The sequence below is a fragment of the Sturnus vulgaris genome, chromosome 16 (assembly GCF_052056855.1).
Source record: "Sturnus vulgaris isolate bStuVul1 chromosome 16, bStuVul1.hap1, whole genome shotgun sequence".
Classification (NCBI taxonomy): Eukaryota; Metazoa; Chordata; class Aves; order Passeriformes; family Sturnidae; genus Sturnus; species Sturnus vulgaris.
Genome location: NC_142258.1, coordinates 2,188,332 through 2,198,589, shown reverse-complemented (window position 1 = coordinate 2,198,589; position 10,258 = coordinate 2,188,332). Strand labels below are relative to the sequence as shown.

The 10,258-nt window shown below is 54.4% G+C and overlaps 1 long non-coding RNA gene across 1 annotated transcript; it reads left to right on the top strand.

The window, feature by feature from the left end:
• Positions 1 to 724: 724 nt before the first annotated feature.
• LOC148221870 (uncharacterized) lies at positions 725 to 1,762 on the top strand. Its single transcript, XR_015807135.1, has 3 exons — positions 725 to 819; positions 1,401 to 1,460; positions 1,643 to 1,762. It is a non-coding gene; the product is annotated as an uncharacterized LOC148221870 (long non-coding RNA).
• Positions 1,763 to 10,258: the final 8,496 nt, after the last annotated feature.

The following is a 10,258-nucleotide window of genomic DNA, read 5'->3' as shown; positions in this document are numbered from 1 at the left end:
TCCTGGGAGAGACATGGCCTGGTGGCCAGTAAGTACAGACAGACCTCTGTCCCTCTTGTGACACCCTGGGCACAGGGGACACCAGCACCACTGCCACAATAAATTCCCCCTGCTTTCCCCCACCCAGTCCACCTCCTCCTGCCAGAATTTATATCCTTAGAGCTGCATTTCCCTTCTCATTGCACAGATGATGGAGTTTGTCTTTCCACAGGCTACTCTGAGCCTGGGGTGGGATCCATGGAGCCAAACATCCACCTCCACCATTCCTGCATGCTCCTGCTGACTCCAACAAACTGTGGCTGTCCCAGGTTTCTTTTTTCCCCCCTCTTATTTCTGTCTGATCTTGACAAACTAGCTGTCGGTCCTTCCCCTGTCAGGCACTGGCTCCTTGCACGGGGCCACCTCCAGCAGGGTTTGTGGCCACTGTGGCAAACAGAGCAACATGTGGCTCCTCATCCTCCTGAGACAAATCAATCCCAAACCCAGCAGGGATGTCCAAGTGAGCCGAGTTGTGGGAGCATCACATTCAGCTACCTGAATTTTATCTGTGAAGAGATTTTTCTTGCTGAATACTCACACATGGGGGCTCTTTGGCCACACTTTTAGATGCCACGGGGACATCTCATTTTTTCCTGAGTTATCCCCTGTGGGAGGGAAGCACCAGAGCTGGTCCAGCTGGGACTGCAGCCGTGCCAAGCCGCGGGGAGCCGGCGTTGGGACACCCGTGGGCACCTGCAGCTCCTCCTCTGTGCCTCGTTCTTGGCCAGCAGCGAAGGCTCCGGGCTCTTCCTCGGCGCTGTCGCCGGCTTCGAGTGGAATGTAAGATCTGTGTCGTGTGATTAACACAATGAGTTCTGTCGCAGCAGATGGGCCATTTCACAGTCTAGAAAGGTTTGGGAGGAGCCGCGCAGGGGGGTAATTAACACAGCCCTGCTAACTCAGCTTCTCCTGTGTCCTACGGTGAGGCTGGAGTCAGCTCCACGTGCTCAGCGAAAAGGACATTTTGGAGCCGAGTTCCTAATCCAGCCCCTGCAGGTCCTGACAGGAATTAATAGGTCACCCATTCCCTGCTTCCCCACAACCCTTGGGTCCTGCAGAAAAATAAAAAAGCATAAAGGCATTTGTCTTTTGTGGTGCTCAAGGAGTTGGTGAGAGATGTCCAGTCAGGAGCTGAAGGGCTGAGAGAAGCAGGTTCGGGCTGGCAGGGGTGCCAGGGGGTGTCTACCGTGTCCCCATAGCCAAAAGGGTATCAAGGGTATCTGAAGCCATTTGTGGGTGTAAATGTTCCCTTGAAGGTGAACCAGGGCTGGATCAGGAGCAGAGACAGGGTCTGGAACTGCAGTCAGCATTGAGCTGCAGCAATATCCATGTTCTTTTCTGTCTTTTCTCCTTCCTGACAGGCAACTTATGCTCTTCTGGCACTGGCCTGGGTGTTTGTGCCTGTCTACACCTCATCTGGGGTAGGTACAGCTGCCCTGAGCCTGTTGTGGGGAGTGTGGCCTTGGGCAGGTCCCACACTCCCAGGAATCCTGTGGGACTCCTGAGTTCTGCTCTGGGAATAATGGTGTCCCCTTGCCCTGCCAGGACCATCCCAGGCGGATGGGCCCTGCACAGGGCACTGATGGCTCTCCCTCCCTGGCAGATTGTCACAATTCCTGAGTATCTCCAGCGGAGGTTTGGAGGGGAGAGGATGCAGATGTACCTCTCCAGCCTGTCACTCCTGCTCTCCATCTTCACCAAAATCTCAGTGAGTAGCCCTGCCTTCAACTCTGTGACCAATCCAGGACTTATTTCCAGCTATCAGAAGGTTATTTTTGGGTTCAGACCTTATATATCCATACTGGGGAAGAGCATGCAGGATGCTCCAGAAAGAAATGGGACAAAAATTGGGAATTTGTGGGCAGATGCTGTCTGTGACATCCCATGAGTTCAAAGACAGACCCAGCAGTGATGGTCCTTTCCAGGGAGCCCCAGTGGATGTGTGGCTGTGTGTCAGGATTCCCAAACTTGCCTTGTAGCAGAGGCTGGGGGTGAAATGTGCTCAGAGGTTGGGCTGCATTGCCTGGGTTTGTCTCCAATCTCTGGCAGTGATGCTTTCCAACAGTCCCAAAGGACCTGGGACAGCCAGGGACTGAACTGGGAATGTATTTATTCCCAAAGGAGCTCATGGATTTTCTGAGGAAAGGAAGCCTTGCTGCAGCTACAAGATATTCAAGCCTGTACAGTGATGGAAATCAGACACTTTTCCACTGGGATGTTTTCCCCTCGTTTTAACCTCATTCACAACTCCCTGTGTGCAGCCTCTGCTCACTCTGGTAACCACGGGAAGAGTTTATCCGAGGTAAAACAGCTCAAGAGCCTGTGATACCTGGTCTAAGGCAAGCAGGAGAGGGCCTGGCACAGACAGCCCTGGGGGGCTGGAGACAGCGAGACAGAGATCAAGAGCAAACAGCTCCGAAAAGCTGGAGAGAAAACCTGCCTCAGGGAGCAATCCTGCTCTGATGGAACAGGTGGATCTGACCTGGGCTCTGCTGGGGCTAAAAGAAATGTGCTTTTGCAGGTGGCTGCCTGCAAGAAAAGTGCTTCGGCAGGAGGGCACTGCTGGAGGCACTCAGTGTCTGTCCCTGTGTCCACTGGTTCTGGCATCTCTGGATGCTCCATTGTTCCCTGCACGGCGTTTCTGCAGCCCCAGGCCCTGGGCTGAGCTGTGGGGGGATCCTCTGGCTGTCCCTCCGAGGGATGTGGAGGATGGAGCAGCCCAAAGCAGGGCTCTCAGTGCACATCCAGCAGTGCTTCATGCAAAGGGAGAGGCTGCATCCACCTCAGACAGGGCCCAGCGCTGCTGATGCTGATCCCTGGCTCCAGCAGAGCCCTGTGGCCCCATCCTGAGCTGCTCTCTGACCCTGGCCAAGGCACTGTGCTCTGGGTTCGACAGGCAGCTTGCAGGGGCATGGCAGCCCTTTCCACATCCCCAGGGCTTCCAGAGTGCCAGAGGTGGCACTGGTGACTCTGTTGCTGCAGCTGTGCCCTTCATTTCTCCCCACAAGACCATGCTCTGTCCTGCTGGAGGGCATTCTTCCATATAACTAATATTCTTTATATCCCAGTCTTCTATGGTGTTGAAAAATCCCTACAGGATTGTTCCTGAAATCATCTTGGTAGCTTTTGGAGCACAAGTTCAGTTTGCAAGTTTGGACAGTGACGCTTGGATTAATCTCTGATTGCCCTGATATCCAGTAAACTGGTGAAACTCACTCCCTTCATGTGTCACATCCCCTTCCTGCTCCCAGCAAAGATCCAGGAGGAGCTCAAGGGACATGCTGGAACATGTGTGTGTCTGTGGTCCCTGCTTCTGTCATCTGTGGGGTTCTCTCTCCTGATATTTAAAAGGACAGGAAGCTGGGATAGGATTTCTGCTGGGATAATTTGTTCCTGCTGGTCTGAATTTGAAGAGAGAGATCACTGGTAGCTTGATGTTGTCTTTCAGTCTCTTCCCAGGCATCCCCCCCTGTCCCCTCTTCTCTCACCAAATGCTGTCCTACTAAGCCATGGGGACAGGCTTGGTCCCTTTGTTTCCCAGCCTCTCCATGGCTTTTCCCAGAGGGATGGATGTCCTACAAGCTCCTTCTTAGCTTGGGAGGTGGTTTTGGTGTCACCTCTTGCCTAACACCAGATGAACCTGCAGATGACCCCTGTGCAGTGCCTGCTCCCCTGGGAACCTCTGCAGCTCTCCAGGCCCTTTTTCCACACAGTCTTGTGTTTGGACACTCCCAAACTCCTCTTGTGAGCCTTCCCTCAGCCACTGCTGTCGTTTCTTTGGTCTGCTGAGCTTTCTCTGATCTCTGAGGCAAGCAGGATGCAACAGAAGAGGAATCAGGCTAATAAGGGGATTATCTTGGCATCTGGCTCCATTCACAGTAAATCCTGGAGACAATGGCTCTTTCCAGCAGTGGGTTGGGATGAGTGTCTGCAGACACGCGGGGCAGTTGCCAAACTGGCCCCATGTCCCCATCCCTGTGGTGGCTGCAATGGGGAGTGTGGGAGGGAAGTGTGAAACTCGGAGCAATTAGGCTGGGCTGTGTCCCAGGGGTTTATTTGCTCCTTGCTGGGGGCTGCCTCAAAGCCCAGCCTTACCTGGGCTTTTCCTGCCTCCTCTCCCTGCAGATGTGTTTACAGATGGATTTTTGCTCCACAACTGCATCCATGCTGCCCCCTCAGCTCTTTTTGGCAGCGAGCATGACAGACCCTCCTCTTCTGGAAATTTCCTTCTGGTGGACCTCAACCTTCCACATTTCATGGCAGAGTGCAGCAGGGCAGCCCAAAATCCTGCTGGGATATGGTTTCCCACCCAGCTGGGAACATGTGAGGAGCTGCACAGGCGTCCTAGCCATGGCAAAAAGCCCCTGGAGACTCCTTTGTACCCTGGGGAACTCGTTCTGCCGAGGTTCTGGCTTCACCAATTGTTAATCCCAAGCTGTCTCCAAAGCCAGCTTTTATTGGGAAGGCTTTAGTGACAGTTGGGTAAGAACAAGTTTCCAGGTGAGGTCACTGGTGGAGGCAGGGATCTCTCTGGGTTATGAAGCCTGACTTCAAAGGCTTCTCCTCTCCTCTAGAGGTTGAAAGGACTTATTTTATGAATAGGTCATGCCTGGTTTTAATTAGCTTGTTTTTGTATTTGGGATGTCTTATTAATGCCTCGGTCACATGTGCTTTTATTTTTTCCCACCCTTGCAGAATTAGCAGGAAGGGAGGTGGAGATACCTCTGCTTCCTCATAGCAAAGGCTTCGACTCATTTGCAGACGACTGCAAAAATGATTAAGCATTGAGAAAGCCAGGGGAAGCAGTGATGAAATATCTTGTCCAGGGCTTCATCTTCCAGCTGGGCTGTGGGGAAAGGTTGCTGGAGAAGGGGGAGAAAATCGAGGAGGGGAGAAAAATTCCTGGGTGGTGCTGATGTGACAAGTGATGGGTCCCTCTGAGGGACATGAGGAGCTCTGGAAGACACCAAGGATGCTTGGCTGGCACTGTGCTAGGAAGGTTTAGACTGTTTTGGGTTCCCACTTCAGGCTGTGTTGGGAGGAGGTGGCTGAGGGCCCTTGGTTGGGGTTTTCTGCCTTGCCACTGAAACCTGTGCTGGTGAGGAGTTCATTGTCCTCTTGTAGGGCTGCTCAGGGGTATCAAGCTGTGGTTGGATTGTGTTTGTAGTGGGAAAATATTTGAGGAGCCACTGGTGGAGGTCATGGCATGGCTGCCCATGAGTTGGTTCCTCTTGAGGAGGTCATTCCAGGGCTGAATTCCTTCCTGGTGCTGCCAAGGACTCTCCCAGACACATGGCCAATCCCAAGTGCAGCTGAGGACATGCAGTGCCTCCCTTGGGAATGCCAGGCATGACTGTGGTGTAAAGCCTGGTCCAGATGCCATGGAAGAGGCCCCGAATTAGGATCCTCAAGATCATGGTGTAAGTGCTCTTCTGTCTGGTTTGATTTGATTTAACTGAGGTTGTGTCTGACCTCAGATGCTGGGGAGAAGTTTTGTGTTGTGCTGAAGCTGGATTTGTGCTCCCCTGCTGGATTTTGGGCTGGTGGAGCCCTCCTGGGCAGCTCACACCTCTGTTCTTGCACTGCATGATCCTGCAGGGCCCCTCTCCATCACTAATCCTCAGCTCCGGGTGGGAATGTGCTGGAGCAGAATTGGGGCCAGGAGGGGTGACATGGGAAACAACTCCTGCCCAGCACCTTCCTAATCCCGAGAAACTGCTCCCACATGACAGGGCAAGACAGCCCTGCTGCTGGGGGAGGGCTGCTGGGAGGTGTGTGAGGAGATGTCAAATCAGAGCTGCTCTCTTGGCTGTGGGAACCCGGCACAGCTCGGGGCCAGGGTGTGGAGTCAGCTCTTCTTGCCTCTTCCTGCCCCTTCTGGCCTCATTCCCTTCCCCAAACAAGGTTTTTGTGAAGATGTCCCAGCTGAGAGCTGGGGATGGCTGAGCTCAGCTATGGGTGGGGATGTGCTGGTGGCCCTGTCACTGTGCCTGTCCTGCCCTGGTGTCACAGCTTTTGCTGAAGGACGTGTCCCAGCTCTGAGTCTCTGCTTTATCTCTCATTTCCACAAGGCTGTGACCACCCCCAAGTGGGTACAAGGACAGCTGGAGCTGCCTGCTCTGCTCCCCGTGGGCTGGGGGAAGGTGACACAGCCACCCCCTGGGACCCTGGGGATTGTTCTGGTGTGTGCCATACATCTCCACGGAGACCTGAGTGTGGCTTTCCAGTATTTATAAAAAAGAGGAACATCCACTTTTTACATGGGCAGATAGTGATAGGACAAGGGGGAATGGTTTTAAATAACAGAGAGGTTTAGATTGGATGCAAGGCAAAACATCCTCCCCTGTGAGGGTGGGGAGGCCCTGGCACAGATTCCCAGAGAAGCTGTGGGTGCCTCTGGATCCCTGGCAGTGTCCAAGGCAAGGCTGGATGGGGTTGGAGCACCCTGAGACAGTGGAAGGTGTCCCTGCCCATGGCAGGGGGTGAAAGGTCCTGAAGGTCCTTTCCAAGCCAACCCATTCCAGGTTTCCATGTGCTCACTGTACCCACAGAGGTGGCTGTGTCCCTGCTGTGTCACTCCTGCAGCAGCCCTTGGGTGGTGGATGTCACTTGTCACCTGTCCCAGCTCCTGTGTTCCCTTTTCCTCACACAGACGGGTCTGTACTGGGGGCTCTCTTTGTGCACCTTTACCTGGCCACTGTCCTGGTGCTGGTGGTCACAGGGCTCTAGACCATTGCAGGTGAGTTGCTCAGCATCTGCTGGCCTCCAGTTTTCTTCTTTTATTGAAACACACCCCTTAACCCTTCTGCTTTTATTTGATTATTGTTATTTTTGCTGCTGGAGGGTTTTTAGGGGGTTATATCAGCAGAGTTCGTGTCCCTGCCCCATCCAGCCAGTATCTGATCATCTTTCTGGAGCAGGTGATGACTCAGCCCATGACCTCTCCTTTGTCATGACACCTTTTTATTTGTAATAACTCCTCCCCCACCGCTGCTTAAGCACTTTCCTGTGTGTGTACCTATTTGTTCCAGCAAGGATCTGGGCTTCTCCTATTACAGGATTATTATTGTGGAATCTCCAACCTGAGAACCCTTGACCTGGCTCCTTTCCCTGCCCTCAGTGCAGCCTGCTGCCCTCCCTTCCCAAAGCTTTCAGGAATATTTCTTGGCCCTGCTTCCCCATTGTGAGACAGACCGATTTTGTTATGGTGGTTCTGTGATCCGGATTTGGAGCTGGAGTTGGAAATTGGGGGTTCCTGGCTCCCAGCCCCACTCTCAGCCCATGGCACCAGGTACCCCTGCCAGCCCTCTGGGTTATTATTTCAGCTGGGATATTCCCTGCCCTGGTAGTGCCTGGCAGTGAATCCTCCCTCCTTATCTCATCCCGGCCATCCAAACGGGAAACAATTTAATAGATATCCATAACACGGTGGATTTTGCAAGGCTTTGGTTTCAGGCAAATCCCATCTGGGGTTTTTCCTGCCCACAAGGGTTGTTGTGTGATGTGAGGCACCTCGGTGTGAGCTCAGCCAGGTGTGATCATTGCATCACCCAGGAGCATCCCTCCAAACCCCAGGCATGGCTGGGGATGGTGCAGCCCTGACTTCCCTGCATGTGATTTAGTGACTGGTGGTTCCATTTTTGACCCACTTTCTAAAATTCTGCTACTTTTTAATGCTTTTGCTGGTGTGCTGAGTGATGGATTCTAGCTGGGGTTTGCAGCGGGTCCAGAAGGAGAGTTTGGGATAGAAAGGGACAAGCACTGGGTGGCCTAAAAGGACCCTGCTAAGCATCAGGTGCTGGAAAAATAGAACTGTAGGGCTGGGAGGAGAGCTGAGGAGTTCACTAAAGGGAGAGTGGGATTTAGGGAGAGGTGGGATGAAGGTGAGATCAATGTCCTGGATGTGATCTGGGGCTGGCTGGTTGTGTGGAGCTGTGGGGCTGCATCCCTCCCCTCCAGCCATCCCTTGGCTCCCTCTCCAAGCCCCTGGTGAGGCTGCAGCCCCTGTGGCTCTTGGCTCTCCCTGTCACCCCATCTGTGAGGCTGCTGTCCCCTCCTGGACGCCAGACCCATGAGGAGCTGTTCCCCCTTCCCCAGCACAGTGTCAGCAGGACAGGGCTGGTGACAGGCATGTCCCTGCGGGCTTGGCAGTTTTATTGACATTTTCTGACTGCAAATCCAAATCCAGCAGTGCTTCCAAGGCTGTGCCTTTGTCCTGTGCAGGGGGGCTGGCAGCTGTCATCTACACAGACACACTCCAGACACTCATCATGGTCCTGGGAGCCATCGTGCTGGCAGGGAAAGGTAAGAGCTGGGACAGCACAAATCCCAGCACATCCCATTCAGAGGGACCCTCTTTCCCCAGTAGGGTGGTCTCAGAAATAAATATTCAGTCTGAGCAATCTGGTGGCCAAGATTCCCAGCAGGATCTGGGTTGGTAGCAATCACTTGAATAAAATCTGTGGTCCCCCTGTGTGCCATCCCACCAGGGCAGGTGCCCGGGAACATCCCGCAGTGCTTCACGTGGGGCTGTCCCCTCCCCTGGTGACACCACTGCTCCACAAGTTTGTGTCTCGCTCTGAGACTGATCAAGGAAGGGTTTGACAGCGAAGCAGAATTCCCAGTTCTGCCCCAGGAGTTTTGGTGGGGTCTCCAAACAGGATCCCAGAGCCCAGGGACGTGCCTGGCAGAAGGTGGGGCTGGAACAAGGCAGTGCTGCAGGGGTGGGATGTGGATCTCGGTGCCCTGCTCTGGGTTGGAGCGAGGATGGTTCATCACCAGCCCTTCCTGAACCCCCAGCACTGTTGTGTCTCCCTTCTTTCAGCCCCAGAGCATCCTTGGGAGGGCCGGGAGCTTTCATCAGCCTGGCTCTGCCATCGGGGCTCCTGGCCCTGAGGAGCAGGAAACAAAAAGGTCCCAGCTTCAAAGGCAGGTGTTTAACTACAGAGGATGATTTCTAGAGGCTCTCTTGAGATGATTTCCACCATCTCCTGGGGAAGGCTGTGCTGGCAGGCAGGTAGGAAAGGCTCTGACCCAGAGCTGTGGAGGTGGGAGCAGCCCCAGCCCAGCCCTGTGCCAAAGCAGAGCCCTGGACACAGCAAGGTGTATTTACAGAAGTCAGATGAAAGGACAGAGACTTTCTGGAGAAGGGACAATAGCATTTAACTACCCCAGCAGCAGCACCGAGCTGCTCCAGGCAGAGCAGGGCTTTGCCTGTCGGGGCAGATCAGAGCAGTGGCCGCAGCCTGGGCGTTAGACAGAGCCTGGATGTTGGGAATCCTTGTTTGGAGCTGTCCGTGGCCGTGGGGCTCTCTGAGGATTGTCTCTGCCAGGTGCAGCTGTGCAGAGGAGCCAGAGGAGGAGGGCAGGGAGGCAAAGCCTGGAAAATCCCCTCGGGGAGCTGCAGAGCCCCGGTTTGTTTTGGCTTTGCTGCCTGCAGACGTGGCACGGTGTTTGCAGGGAGCTGAGGATGCTTGGCAGAGGGAAGGAGCCAGGGGAGCCAACAGACAAGCTGCAGGTTGCACAGCTTTTCCTCACGACCTGGACGTGGGTGTGTCCCAAGGGTGCTTGGTTTGCTCCAGCTCCTGTCAGGCTCAGCTAACAAAGGACACTCGGGAGAATCCCAGAATGGTTTGGATTGGAAGGGACCTTAAATTTCATCTTGGGCCACTCCCTGCCATGGCAGGGACACCTTCCCCTATCCCAGGTTGCTCCAAGTCCCATCCAGCCTGGCCTTGGACACTGCCAGGGATCCAGGGGCAGCCACAGCTGCTCTGGGCACCCTGTGCCAGGGCTTCCCCACCCTCCCAGGGAACAATTCCTTCCCAATATCCCATCCATCCCTGCCCTCTGGCAGTTTAAAATCCATCTGCTGAACAGACACCATGGTGATGGCTCTGGCATCCCAGATGAGACAGACTGGGCCATGCCACCCCCACCTTCCATTCATGACAGGGATTTAATCCCAGCAGAGTCCATGGGCTGCATCCCAGCCTCTGCCAGCTGAGCTCCTGCTGCCTGCAGCGTTTTTCCCTGCTCTTCCTCCTCGGCAGGCGTGGGTGCTGTGACTTGCTGGTGAACACCTTTGGGAAGGGAGCAGGTCTGCACCCCCAGGCACAAATCTCTGCTTTCAGCACTCGGCCTCTGCCTCTGGAGAGCCTTTGTTGGTGCCCAACGCCCATGCAAAGCTTGGGAGTAGCCGGCGCCTGGATAAACCAAG